Source organism: Lissotriton vulgaris, chromosome 2_1 (genome assembly GCF_964263255.1).
Source record: "Lissotriton vulgaris chromosome 2_1, aLisVul1.2, whole genome shotgun sequence".
Taxonomy (NCBI): Eukaryota; Metazoa; Chordata; class Amphibia; order Caudata; family Salamandridae; genus Lissotriton; species Lissotriton vulgaris.
The window spans coordinates 1344001653-1344016742 of record NC_141687.1 but is presented as its reverse complement, the minus strand read 5'-3'; the positions used below and the strand labels follow the sequence as shown (position 1 = coordinate 1344016742).

General features: G+C 43.3%; 1 pseudogene; it reads left to right on the top strand.

The window, feature by feature from the left end:
• The window catches only part of LOC147732586 (uncharacterized), a 41887-nt pseudogene extending 27454 nt beyond the window's left edge, over nucleotides 1-14433 (top strand).
• The last annotated feature ends 657 nt before the right edge of the window (nucleotides 14434-15090 follow it).

Sequence of the window (15090 nt, the reverse complement as noted above, 5' to 3'; positions counted from 1 at the left end):
TATCGGGACAAAAATATCGAAGTCAAAAATATCGGAATCCTATCCCTAACAAGGTAAGTACAAAAATATCGAAAAAATAATATCGTAGTACAAAAATATCGAAATTAAAAATATCGGTTTTTTAAATGTATTAATAATAATGTTAAAATAATTATAAAATACATATAATGTTACAAATATTAAATACAAATATTAAAACATAATAAAAAAATTAAAACTAATACATATACATTTAAAATAAATTAAAAACTTAATAATTTAATGTAATTTTATATTTTGTAATTTCAATTAATTGATTTAATTTAAATTTATTTAATTTTTACCCTGTACGACTGTACCCCAAAAACCCAAAACTGACCCTGAACCCTAAAAATACCCCTTTACCCAAAAACTGAAAACTGACCCTAAACCCTAAAAATACCCCTTTACCCAAAAACTGAAAACTGACCCTGAACCCTAAAAATACCCCTTTACCCAAAAACTGAAAACTGACCCTGAACCCTAAAAATACCCCTTTACCCAAAAACTGAAAACTGACCCTGAACCCTAAAAATACCCCTTTACCCATGAACTGAAAACTGACCCTGAACCCTAAAAATACCCCTTTACCCATGAACTGAAAACTGACCCTGAACCCTAAAAATACCCCTGTACCCATGAACTGAAACTGACCCTGAACCCTAAAAATACCCCTTTACCCATGAACTGAAAACTGACCCTGAACCCTAAAAATACCCCTGTACCCATGAACTGAAAACTGACCCTGAACCCTAAAAATACCCCTGTACCCAAAATTAATTAATATTATTTAATTACCAATTAATTATTAATTAACAATAACAATAAAGTAAATATATTAGCACATTTGATGTAATTAATTTAATTTAAAAATTAATACTATTTTGCACAATTAATTAATTAAGAATAACAATAAATTATATATAAAAATTACTATAATTAATTTAATTAAATAATTAATAATAATTAATTACCAACTAATTAATCATTATAAATATGAAAAAAATTATAATAATTAATTAAGTAATTAATAGAAATTAATTACCAATTAATTATTAATTAAAATATGTACAAACATATATCAATGAATTAATTATTATTAAATTACTTCCCACCCTATTCACCTATAAACCCATAACCCGCTACAGAACATATTTATCAATTAATAAATTAATTAAAAATAATTTAAAATTATTTCTCAATTAATTAATTAATAATTCCTAATAATCAATAATTAATTTAACATAATTAAATTACTTCCCACCCTATTCCCCTATAAACCCACAACCCGCTACAGTAGTAAAAGACAATATTTAATAAAATAACATTAAAAATAAATAATAAAACATAATAAATACAATATAATATACACTAAATTTATTTAAAAATTGATATTAGTAACATCAAAGTTATTAATTTCGATATTATTAACATCGATATTTACAACTTCGATATTACTGATATCATACCAATATCGATATTTAGACTGTCGATATTACTTACCTTCGATATTTTTGTATATCGATATTTAAACTTCGATATTTTTGCATATCGATATTTAAAAATCGATATTTTGTCTGTGTACCATCACAGGGTATTAAAGTGGTAACAAAGGTAATACATAGCAATATACAATTCTGGACAACACATACATGTCATCCGTCGGTTATTAATGAGGGATCCCTCATTAATAACCCACTGCGTTACCTTTAGGACTACTTTAACACCTTGTGAGGTAGTTACGTAGTCCCCTGTGTTTTAAATAATGAATAAGAACCTGTGAACTGTTTCCTATATACAGAAAGAATTCATTTAATGGATATATGATGTATGATGTTCAATCTTGCGTAGGTATCTCAATACATTGGGATGACATGTATGTGTTGTCCAGAATTGTATATTGCTATGTATTACCTTTGTTACCACTTTAATACCCTGTGATGGTAATTACGTGGTCGTAACAGAATATGTGAAAAACAGAATATGTGAAAAACAGATTATGTGAAAAACAGAATGGAGGATGTTTCCATGCAAGCAGGTTTTCCCGTACCTCCGGTCTTAACACCACTTGTCCGATACATAAGAAACAGTTATAGTCCTGCCAACTTCTCTTTCTCTCGCCCAACAATGGTACTTAATAAATCACTGACACTGTTTTTGGTGGATACATAGTGGTTTCACTTTGGCCTGGGGAAACTATACGATCCCGTAGAGATACCTTCAATAATACGGGGTCAATTTTTCTTTATACTAAATGAGGAGGCCCTCGCTAGTCACCTCCACGGGACCGCCTGTGACAATTGAATTAAGATAATTTCCAAGTTATTATTTCTTGTGCCCAAACGCACACTCGCAATACTGGCCGCTCGAGATACCTTCAATATTAGGGGGTCACTTTTCATTCGCACTAAACCAGGAGGCCTTCTGTAGTGACCTCCACGGAACACCTGTGGCAACTAAATTGAGGTAATTTCCAAGTAATAATTTCTAAGTAATGTATCCTTGTGCCTCAATGCCATGCTCGCAGTACTGGCCGCTCACAATGCAAACGCGATTCCCTGTTACCATGACAACCAGCGTAGTCTGTTGTCGATTGCTTTCACTATCACGTGATGCGGAAATGTTTGTTAAACACTTACCCGGTTACTCGCGTATCACTAGTACGCACTACACGGACATTGATGGAGCCAGTGCATGGAAGATTCAGACCTATGCCCATAGGTAAGGAACTCCCACTAGTTCACGTTCAGCGTATAGTTCAATCTAAGTTCCATCTTGACCGTAATAGTGACGACTATCCCTCTTTCCACAGCGACCCATTACAAACGGAGTTCTACCCCCGTGTCCCGTTCAGTAAGCCCGACTGCAGGTAATTAATTGCGGTGTGGTTACAACAATAATAATGTTAGCCCGCATTTAGTTTAATTATTTGGATTGAAAGGAAAAATCCTTGAGCACGAACTTTGTTTGTACAGATTGCCAGGCCATGAGGTTTCCTGGCCATCATACTGAGTGACGATTACTCCTCCTTTCCACAGCGACCCATTACAAACGGAGTTATACCCCTGTGTTTCGATCAATAAGCCCAACTGCAGGTAATTATTTGCGGTGTGGTCACAACAATAGTTATGTTAGCCCGCAATCAGTGTAATTGTTTTGATTGATGAATTTCTTAGCACGCACTCTGTTTGTGCAGATTATCAGCCCATGAAGTATCCCGGCCACCATACTGAGATCGGCTTTACTATGAAAATGACTTATGTCAGGACCGGTTATCAGGTAATATACACATCATGATAGCCACCAACATCTACCCCGACCCTTGTAAGATAGGCTCTGATTCGAGTGCCACTGTTGTTCTTACACCAATACAGGTATCATCTGACTAAGGACCGTTCTTTATAGAACATTCCAATCGCTGTACCCAGGTAATATAGAAAGGTCAATCCTTTAACATCGATGGTCCCTCCACTTAGTTTACTTGTGTGTACAATCTCTGTAATTTTGAACCTAAATCGCGAGGATGATCAGATACTGGTCTTCTGATTGATTGATTTTTTCTATGATCTTTTCTAAAATCTACTGACACTGACTTGAAGTAGTGTGAGTCTGTTAATCTAATTCCCTTGGTGGCTACCTTGGGATCCATCAATGTATGATGTTTTAATTTTTGTAATCCTGTGTAAATAGCTACCATTCGGTGATAATGCTAAGTATATTATCCTTTCCCTTAGGAACCGCCCGCCTCCCTCCCCCTGTCCTGAAGAAGACCCGCCATGTAAGGGGTAACATCCCTACAATTAGGGTCGAAACGTCGACTGAATACATACTACAGCATATGATTTGAGTGTGATTAATGGACACCTGTCATTCTGTGATGCGGCAATAATGTTGATTTTGAGCTTTGAGATTAATTCTGCTTAGGCTCCCTTGTGAAGCCACCCCTTTCAATTGTTAGTAATAATTTACAATTGATTTGTTCTGACACTTGTACCTACCTACACTTTCCGCACACTGCACCCCCTTCCTTCCCTTGTACAGTGGGCACTGTTATAATACGTTTTGATCTATTATATGTATATATGCACTAAAAAAGAAAAATACAGTAAATACGTATATACACTATTCTGAATAAACAATAGTGTTTCTAAAAAGATTTGGTTTAATGAATTTTGTAAATGTATAATGAACTCTATCAGGTCTGGGACCACCTCTTATATAACACCCTAGGGAATGTGGGCATGTACTTTTATAATGCACATTGCATTCCTGATGTAATTATCTATGAGGCAGTGAGGCACTTATTGCTTGTAAAACCTTTTCTTTAACCTACTTCCATTAAGGCTCGAAGTCTAAGTGGGCTGCAGCGTGAATGTCTGTCATTCTTTGCATAAAGGACTGTGCTTTTGTTGACTCCTTGATTGTGAAAAAATCTGTGAAGACAATGATTTCCTCCCAGGCACACTTTCCCATCTGGTAGAAATCTTTTCAGAAGCACCTCTGCAACAGAACCTAGCTACATTTGGATTGAAGGCCTACTTTTATACTGGCGAGTCCTGACTCTTGTATCTTAGAATTGAATGTATATCTGTCGGTTTTGCGCTTTACATGATTTTTTCCATCCTGATGTCAGGCTGGCATGGCACATATTGAGAATACTATTGTGTTTTGTACTGATGAAGATCAAATGTATTCATGGTGCAGGACTGAAACGCCGACATATATATCCTTATTTCCATTACTGTCATTCTATTACTTGCGTCTTTTCATTTGTGTGAAGCCAATAATTGTAATGCTGCTGGGTGTGTGTTCCTTCATTAATTATATATATATATATATATATATATATATATATATATATATATATATATATATATATATATATATATATATATATATATATATATATAGTGTCACTCCCCATTTGTCCCCGAACTGATGTTGACCACAACTATGATTGATTGAGACAATCAAAGGCGTCGGCTCACCATCCTGTGATTCTGGACAAATCTTTGAATCTAGAAAAAAAATGAATGTGTCTTTGTGTAATGTAATCTGGTGTTCATGCAAAGTGCTCTGATGCCCTGGGACCTAGTTAGCGCTCCATAAAACTGCAAAAAGGTGAGGGTTTAGCCCTACTTGAAGTTTTCACCAGCAATTAAATACCTCTTAAATTATTACCTTCGGGAAAAAAGCGTGCTTCTATGCTTTTTTACTTCTGCAAATGTTCCCGAAAATGTTCGCTATTGTGCTGCTGTGTTTTCTTTTTTCCTTGCACAAACATTGTTAATTGACGTCACGGTGGCCTCAGGTGGGTGCAGGAACTCTTCGAGCTCAGAGCAGGCTTTTCAACTTGTCATCAGATGAGGACACTAGGTATAAGACAACATATCTATGAACTGGCCCCGACACTGAGAGGAACTCACATCCTACCCTACAGCACGGAGCATTCTGGAACTTGTGGTTTGTTACATTAAAATTTCAGATTATGGGATAAGACAGAAGCCGTGGCATTGGCAATCCGGAAGTACAGGGAAACGCTGGCAGAGATATGTTCACAAAAGTCTGCCTTTCAGCATGCGTATATGTACTCAAAGCAGAACGGTGTGGCGCGATGCCTTCTTCGGATCGGAACGGATGTACAGTACACTTGGTGGGGGGTCTGCTGTTTATGTAATTTGTGGATTGCCATGGGCTCTTTGATTAGTTGAGGCGGAGAGTCAGTGGGTTTAGTGTGCAGGCTGGACTGGTTCATCATGCTGACACCAGTTGCTGCAAGTCCTATCTCATCAAGTTGGTGACCCTTTTAAACTAACTAATGGCAGGTGAATGAAACCGTAAAGGGGACAGATGGGTCTTCAATCTGTGTGTGTCTCCTGACCATTTGATGACTGAGAATGTGCTAACGGAGGGGTCTCGTCATCGCTCCCTGCTTTGTTTCTTTTTCAAGCTCATTCACCTTTCATTCTCTCGACTGATTATGCTGTATTTATTTCAGAAACACAATGGAATAGCTCTGTTACAGCACTGCTGCTGTATACTGTGTGTATTGGAAAGAGCGCGGGAGGTGGGTGAGGCCCCTGAAGACTACTGAGGCCCAGAGGGAATTGGAAATTGAGAAGTAGACAGAAGGAGTGTTCAATGAAGAGGAGAAGGGCAGTGCAATATACCCAATTTGCATCTGCTATTCGTTTCCCTCCTGAAAGGGTGGTCTCTGCTGGTCCCTCGAAGCCAGTCCCATATTGTTTTAGTGTTAGCCCTAAATCACGGAATGTTCTTCCTCCATGATGCTTAATAAATTCCTCTAGGTTTCTTCTTTTGGACACCTTTTGCGGTTCAGGTACACTTGGCTGGAATGTAAGTTTTTGGGGAGACACTAGTGTGAAGGTTTATTTCATAGGTAATGTTATGTTGGTCCTTTTTCAAAATGATTTTGAATGGAGCAGAGCAGCTTGAATTTAGATAGACAGTGTAGAACCTTCAAGTTTAGGGAGAAATGGCAGACCTTTTTCCGCATTAAGCATACTTGAGCTGCCTAATATTTAGAAACAAATGAATAGGCAAGCTTAGAGTAGGGTAGCATTCTCCGTCCTTCCTCCCCTTGTTTATTTTCTTCTTTTTCCATTACTTTTCCAATCTTGCCCTTTTTCTTCTTCCTTCATGTTATTATCTCAAGCCCAATCTCTACAGCTGCTACATCCCAAATTACTTCTACACCTGCCTATCTCCCACCTTTCACTCTCCCATTTCGCCTTCTATCAAATCTTATCTGGATTTTTATGTTTTTGTGCAGTGGTCCATTGAATTTGCCATGCTCTAATTATTGCAGTAGTCTTTCAAGAAGTGTGCCATGACTGAGAAATTAACAAACCAAGGCATTAGACTGGTATGTGTATTTGCCAGTTTAGATAGTACAAAATGTACCTAATCCAAAAGGATAAAGTGCCCGAATCGGACAGGCTTGAATGGACACGTATTAGCGTGCATATGGTCCTGTAACAAGAGGCAAGAGTCATTTGATGAGTTGGCAGGATGCAACCAAATTGCCACCCGCTGGGCCGGGTCACAGGTAGTGGCTGTCTTTGGCCGCCATGTCCACCGTATCCACTATATCCACTATGTGGAATTGGAGCAAGGCCAAGGCAACAATTGCTTCTGCCTGCATAGAATAAAGACATACAGATTTCACAAAAGACATATAGACTGCATGCCTAGTAAGCCACTGAAAGGCCCAGAAGGGGAATATTAGGTGACCAAAGCTGTACATCACTGTATGTACCACTGTGGAAGTGGCTGCCTGGCTGGGTGTGCTTGTGTCCTTGGATTGTGTCCCTGGATTGTGGTGGTTCCTTGGTAGTTCACCCCCAGATATTCTGTGTTTGTCATACAAGTACACACAGACACAAATACACTCACACACAAATACACATACACACACAACAGCATCACAAAGAGAACACACACACATCACCCCCTAACAAACACCCATCATATTCAGTCTTGCACATGCAATGCAGCATTACTCCACACCAACAAACATGCCATGACAATTACTACCACAAGCACCACCACCAGTCAAACACCCATCACAAACTCCATCACACACATACACACAGACACACCAATCCTCATAACTCCACCATCTCTAACACTATATCAAACTCATTCTCTCTTTTGCACACACACACCAGTACAAATTCCATATTACACGTGCATACATCAAAAAATCACTCAAACATACACTCACACACACACACACTTCTCAACAATGCACACTATCACACATCATGAAGACACAAAGATCGATATTTCCTTGTTTGTGTTGCTTCTCAAATCAAACCATGAAACCAATCCTTGATTGCTAACATTTGTCTGACCACATGTTCTGTACGAACTCCAACTCACAGTGCTTTGGCTTTGCCTTTTAGTAGATAGGCGTGTTCACGAGATGGCTCTGGTCAGGGCCGGACTAGGGCATAAATAGGGCTGGGCGCCAACATCGAAGCTAAAAAAGGTGCGCCCTGTTTGGAAATCAAAGCACCTTTGAACTTATTTAGACAGGCTGTATGAATATTTTCCAAGGTAAAGACTGCAAGGAGGATGTGACATAACTGAAGGCAATCTATGTTTTAATATCAGGTTACTCGCAGTGCATACATACCCAATACTAGTCCCAGCTGGCAGAAGTTCGCTGAGAATGTGTGGTTTGCATGTGGGAATCGTGAAGCAAGAGACTAGCCTTTAAATCGGTTTTCTCTCACCTGAATTGGGAGGGTTGGTATGCATTTTGTGTGCTTATACATACAATCTAAAGCATACTCATTTTTCAGGGCACACTCACGCTGCAAAGCAGACTTACACAGGAACGCTTCCACTAATACTGAAAGGTATGCTCACATTGAAAGAGGCACCCATATTGTAATGCATGCTCAATGCAGTTTGGGCAATCTCTTCATCTGCTAACTAACAGAGGGAATAGAGCAGCTCTCATGGTTGAAATCCAAGCCAAGTTATTGCTCCTGTTGTAAAAGTCATGGTGGCATATACGATCACTGCCTTAATTAGAGCTTTGAGCTTTTGCTGTCTAGTTGTTCTTACCATGGTGGCAGTTGTGGTTATTGTTGTCAGGAGCACGGAGAAAGCTCCATGGCAGGAAGAAGAGAGAGTGTAACAAACATGTTTTTACTGACCTGCAAGAGAAGGTTCCCAACTGCTGTGCAACTTCTTCTACTCTTAGAGCTGAGATGTTCATAAAAGTCTTATAGTCTGAATTCTGCAGCGTATTAGGACGGAATGTATGAAGCTCTGTGGTTATACTGAATAAGCAGCTACCTATGTTATGACATCTATTAATGTAATAACTGCACTTTCACAATTGCTTTATTGACCTTCCTGCTTTCTCAAATTTGCTTGAAAATGCACCATTTGTCCACGCTTTTTTCAACATTTTCTCGGGGGGAAATCCCCCCGAACCCTCCTTAGGGGGTTCGGGCTCGCTCGCTGCGCTTGCTCGCTACGGTGCAGTATGATTAGCATTTTACGCCCAACCACTTTCAAATGTCACCACTCGCCCCTTCCCCTACACACAGGGGGAGGCACAGAGAACTACGCACAAAGGTGACATGGCGCCCTGCCTCCCCAGAACTCCATGCTCGATTGGCTTGCCGGGTGTGAACCGGAAGCACTTGTAAGTGTTTCCGGTTCACAGGTTGGGACGACGTCGGGCAGGCCGGTCAGAACCGGCTTGCCTGACCTTGTGTGCACTTAAAAGGCTGGGGAGCAGAGCAGACGGTCTCTTTTACGCTGCTCCCCAGCCTTGCAAGTTGCGTGATCGGGCAAAGGCCTCAGTCAGAGGCCCCAACATTCTTTTTCTTTTTTCTCTTTTGTGTTGTTTTTGTTTGTTTTCCCTCTCCTTCTACAGGTGATCACTGAGAGGGCAGAATGATCTCCAGCCGGCGGGGAGCAGCTGATTTCCGTGGGAGAGCACGACAAGTTGCAGTGCCGTGGGGGAGCAGCTGATTTTGCGAAACCGGGCAATTCTGGAGAGAAGCAGCTGATTTCGTGGAAATGGGCATTTCCTTAGACGGTCCTCATTGCGGGCGAGGAGCAGCTTATTACGGGGCAACCACGGAGAGCAGCGTTTATTGACATTTCTTTCTAATTTTATCCCCACTGCAGATATCGTCAGGGAGAGTGCACGAAGGATTTACTTACCGGCGGGGAACAGCACGCATCAAACGGAGCGCAGTGGAGTGCTCCGCTTCTGATTTGGCGGACCAGGTGAACGTGCTAGAGCTTTTGTGGGCAGCGGGGAGCAGCACTTAGTAACGCTGCGTGGAGGAGTGCCTTTTTTTGCTTAAAGCATCAATTGCCTGGTGAGTTTGCAATTTTCCTGGACCAGCCTTTGTTGTGGCGGTAGTTGGGGGCAGTGCGCTGAGTGGCTTGAGCTATTGCAGGTGGTAGGGTCACAGTGCAAGTACTGGGTGTGCCTCAGGTATTTATTGCACGCAATTTTGCTTTCCTTTTTCCCATTGCGGGGAACAGTTTGGCGCACTGAACGTGCAGGAGCCTCATCCTTACCGACCGCAGGGAGAGTTTGGAAGAGGCATCAAGCTTGAAGTTGAAGATTCCTTGCAGCTTCCAAGAATTTTTGGGGGGCTGAGAATACAGGGACTTTTTTAGCCTCAAGGCATTAAGGCAGGCCTGCACTTCCATCGTTGCCGGGAGCCACGCGGGTTACAGAATACTAACCTGACCCACTAAATTAGCTGGTAGGTGTGGGTGCTGGGGCCGGCCAGACCGGAACGCATTGGACTGTGGGGTGTGTATTGATTGTGGGATTGGTTTTGGAGGGTATTGTTGTGTCCCCTAAGTAACAAGTTTTAATGACTGGTGCACTGCATTTAAATGTTGTAGTAAAATGACCCCTAAGGTGAAGCGGAACGAACAGCATTTGCGCACGGATATTTTGTATGGAGACAATGATGGGTAAGATGGGGGAAACAAATTCCATAGTGAAAAAAGTTGATGATATGGGCCAGGCCCTGGTGGCATTGAGAGAGAAGATGGACGGCCAAGATGGGGCAGAGGTTAGGCCCAGGCGACCTGGCATAGCACCTAAGACAGTTTTCCCACCTGTGCCAAAAAGGGTTCGAACTAAAAAGGGGGGGCACCTCTACCTAGAGAAGGGCAGGGGACGGATGGGGCCACTCTGCAAGCCACTGAGGGGGTAGGGCCCAGGGTGGTGGAGCCCGTAGCGGTCTTACATGCAACTGGTGATCTTCCGAATACAGGTGGGGGAGAGATCAGCAACCAAACGAGGGGGCAGAGAGTCCGGCGGAGGGTCAGCCGGGTGCACCAGTTGTGCCTCTTTCTACCGACGAGCATCCAGGACGGCGAGGGCACCCGTGGGCCCCACTGGTCCCTATAACAGTGGTCATCTGGGAGCACTCCGGATTTGTTTTCCAATCTGACAGCAGTACTCCCTTGGCTAGAAAAAGTAGGTAACTGGTCCCCGGCAGCAGGGGTGTCGGGTAGTGAGGAGAACACATTGGAAAAGGCCAGACAGATAGGGGCACAGTTGGATTGGGGTAAATCTGTACCAGCAGGAAGAGCAATGGGGGTGAGTGCAGGGCCAAAGGGGAGTGGAGGAGTCCAGCCAGCAGCCACCAGATCAGCAGATGCCGGAGCAGCTAAACCAGCAGAGACAGTGCCAACAGGTATGCCGCAGACCTTGTCACCTTTGGGTTTAGGTGAATTTCATTCCGTTAGAGAGTACCTAGGGCAACATGTATCCCAAGAAGTTAAAGAAAAATTTTAGAAGGGCTACTATGTGAATATGTTTTCCCTGCTGCTAGACGAGACAGAAAGGGAGGAGGCAAAAAAGAATAAGGAATGGACACACCCAAAAGAGTGGGCTAATATATTGTTGAAATTCAGGGTTGTGGAGACGCTGGTTAACTGGATCAAAGGTTTACTGTTTTCACGTCAATAATGGGTGAGCGGTTCCCAGGTCTTGTCTCAGAGATGGCTTGCTATCAGAATAGGATTACATGTGCGCACAACAAATATGGTGGCACTGGATGGAAAGATTATGACAAGGATTATAGAAGGGCTAAGGCCTCTGACCCTGCACTGGGTTGGAATCAGATTGACATGATCATATATCTAGCACATTTCACAGTTGGGCCACAGGACTCCGCCTGGGGTCAGTCTCAAGAAACCTTTCGGCGTCCGCCCTTTCGGTCAAGGCCCCCCAAGTAGCTCAGGGGCGGGGGAAAGAGTATGGGGGCGTTTTGGGATTTCAGCAGGCGCTCATGTAGCAGAGCAGCCTCCACATGTAAATTCAAACATACATGTTCTTTCTGTGGAACGCCTCGCACCCAGAGTCTAAATGCTTTAACTAAGCAAAGGACAAGGGAGGCAAGAAACAGAACTGAGAGTGTATCACTTGTTAAGGCCAGATCTCTGATTGTAACATATGCTTTGATTCTATGGTTGAACAGTTACAATTACCCCAAGTCTGCAATAATTTTGCTGGAGGGTTTCAGGGATGGTTTTAGGGTCCCCACGCCTGGGTATGTGGGAGTGTCGGATTGGCAGAGCCAACTATCAGTCAGGGCTAAAGAAAGGGTGGTGGCGAAAAAAATTGAGAAGGAAGTTCGGCTGGGCAGAGTAGTTGGCCCCTTTGATGCACCCCCAATGCAAGACTTTGTCTGCTCCCCGTTGGGAGTGGTTCCCAAAAAAGAGCAAGGGGAATTCTGACTGATTCATAATCTCTCGGCCCCAGAGGTGTGTCACTCAACGATTCCATTGATAGTGACCTATGTAGTGCCAAGTAGGATTCCTTTGATCAAGCAGTAGAGATGCTCAGGGGTTAGGAACAGGGAGCATTGTTGGCAAAATCAGATATTGAGTCAGCATTCCACCTGCTGCCAGTGCAGCCATTTGATTTTCACCTGTTGGGTTTTCAATTCAAGCAAAGTATTATGTTGACAAATCTATGCCTAAGGGGTGTTCAGTATCCTGTGCCTATTTTGAGAAATTTAGTTCCTTTTCGGAATGGGTTTTCAGGCGGACTACAGGGCATCGGTCGGTACTACACTACCTTGATGACTTCCTTTTCATGGGGGCGCTGAAATCAGAGGATTGCGGGTGGGCCTTGCAGAGGTTCTGTGCACTAATGTGGGATTTCGGAGTGCCTATGGAACAGGGCAAGACTGTGGGGCCAAGCACTGAACTCGAATTTCTGGGGCTAGAGTGCAAGGAGTGTCACGTCTACCCCTGGGAAAAATCATGGCTTTTGGGGCTGCCTTGCAGCATTTATTGACTAAAGAAAAGGTTACACTACATCAGTTACAGGAGGTCGTGGGACAATTGAATTTTCCAATGAGAAAAATTTTAATGGCACAACCTTTCTCGCGCACCATCGCACAAGCTATGTCGGGACTAAGGGAAAAGCATCATCACACCAGACTGTCCAGTGAAATCAGGCAGGACATGCGAATATGGAAGGCATTTCTGCGTGATTTAAACAGTAGGGTTGTGTGGCTCCGTACCCCCAGGTCCCTTTCATAGGGTTGATGACTGACGCAGTGGATAGCGAAAGATTTGGTGCCATTTTAGGTACAGCATGGGTTGCCCAACACTGGCCAGCATGGTGGGGGACATGGGGCTTACAAGTGACATAAGCTTCCTTGAGTTGTTTCCCATCCTGGTTGCACTGACCATTTGGCCGGAGCAACTGAGGAACCAGTCTGTGGTATTCTGGTCTGATAACTTGGCTGTTGTGGAATGTATCAATAACCAGAATGAAAAGTGTAAAATTATCTTGCGCCTACTGAAGGAGATAATACTGTTGTGCATGAGGATGAATTTGATGTTTAGAGCCAAGCATGTGCCAGGAGTTTTAAACCATGCCGCTGATGCACTCTCTTGCTTTAAGATGCAGGTATTCAGGTCTCATCACCCAGCGGCAGCAGAGAACCCTACGCCTTTCCCAGAACAGCTTTGGCAACTTGGTGCCCCCAGTTATCGGACCTCGTGGCAGCTAGCCTAGCACCCAGGACCAGAAAGGCATATGAAGAGGTGTTTGGGGCTTACTGCTATTTCTTGGGGGACAGTTGGGGGGCAAAATGGCACAAGACTGGGTCAGTCGTTTCCTGTTTGAAAACCATGAGAGATGAGGGGTGCTCAGTAGCATCAGCCCTCCGCGATATCACAGCCATTTCCTTCTTCGTGAAAGCTAGGGAAAAGCAGGGTCCCACTGACATTTTTTTAGTGAGAAAAGCCTTGAGAGGGTGGCAACGCTTACAGGGGGGGGGGGGGGGCAGCTGAATGTAAGGAGACCCATAGGAATACAGACACTGGCTACACTGATGGATGGTCTATACCAAGTGTGCACTTCAGCTGGGGAAGCACTGTTGTTCCATGCGGCATTTTGTTTGGCGTTCTATGGCACCATCAGGATAGGAGAGCAGGTAGCAAAAAACTAAATGGTTTGACAGGGTGGGTTGCAGCAGTTAGCACACATGCGGATTCAGGGGGACTCATTATTGATATCAATACCCAGGTCCAAAACTGATCAGGAAGGCGGGGGGGAAGGGTTGGTCCTACATAGGGCCAAAGGAAGGGCTTGGTGCCCCATCGCCAAGTTAGAAACATTCCAGGCACAACATCCAAGGGGCGCGGGGGCCATTACTCGTGCATGCAGTTGGGACACCCCTCACTATATTCCAGTTTAAAAGGGTCATGCAAAAAGCCGGTTTGGATCCAGGCAGTTTAGGGACCCACTCCTTTAGGATAGGGGCCGCCACCAAAGCAGTGACTAGGGGATTTTCTGGGAGTGAGGTGCAAAGGATTGGCAGGTGGTCTTCTAAGTGTTATAAACGCTATGCGCGCCTACACATGCTTTAGAAGTGTCAAAGATAAATACGCTCATGGTTGGTTTTCTTTCATGGTTTATTTGCAGTTTGTATGTCCTGTCACGCAGGGGGGAAGCTTGCATCAGTCCACCGTCCACCAAAGGATGCGACGTCCCGTCAGGCAGGAGGACAGCTGTCAACTATCCAGCAATGGTCAGCACACATTATGGACCAGGTTCACGCCTGGGAACACGCGGAACAAGAGGTGTGGATAATCGGCCACCTGTATGTTCAAAGGTTAAAAGGTTCATTTCTACAGGTACCTGTGAGCTAAGGCCACGGCAGGCAGGTGCAAAAGTCTCCTTTTATGGGCAAGGTGGACTGAAACGTAGTAAATTCAGGGACCTTGTGACACGTGCCCTGGATGGAAGTCAGGGAACCCCGGCGGTTTGTATTCTGCATTTAGGGGGGAACGACCTAGTGCATTTGGGGCGAAAAGGCGTAATAGAGACCCAGCTCACTGAGTAGGCTGGTTGGCAAAGAGATGTCCTGAGACAATGATAGTGTGGTCGCACATGATTCCTAGATTCGAGTGGAGAGGGGGGGAAGACTGTAGGGGCCTTGAATCATTCGGTTAAAAGGATTAATTACAAAATGGGGAGCAGTCTTTTTTGCAGGATGGTGTTCACCGGTCAAGTCATGTTAATCA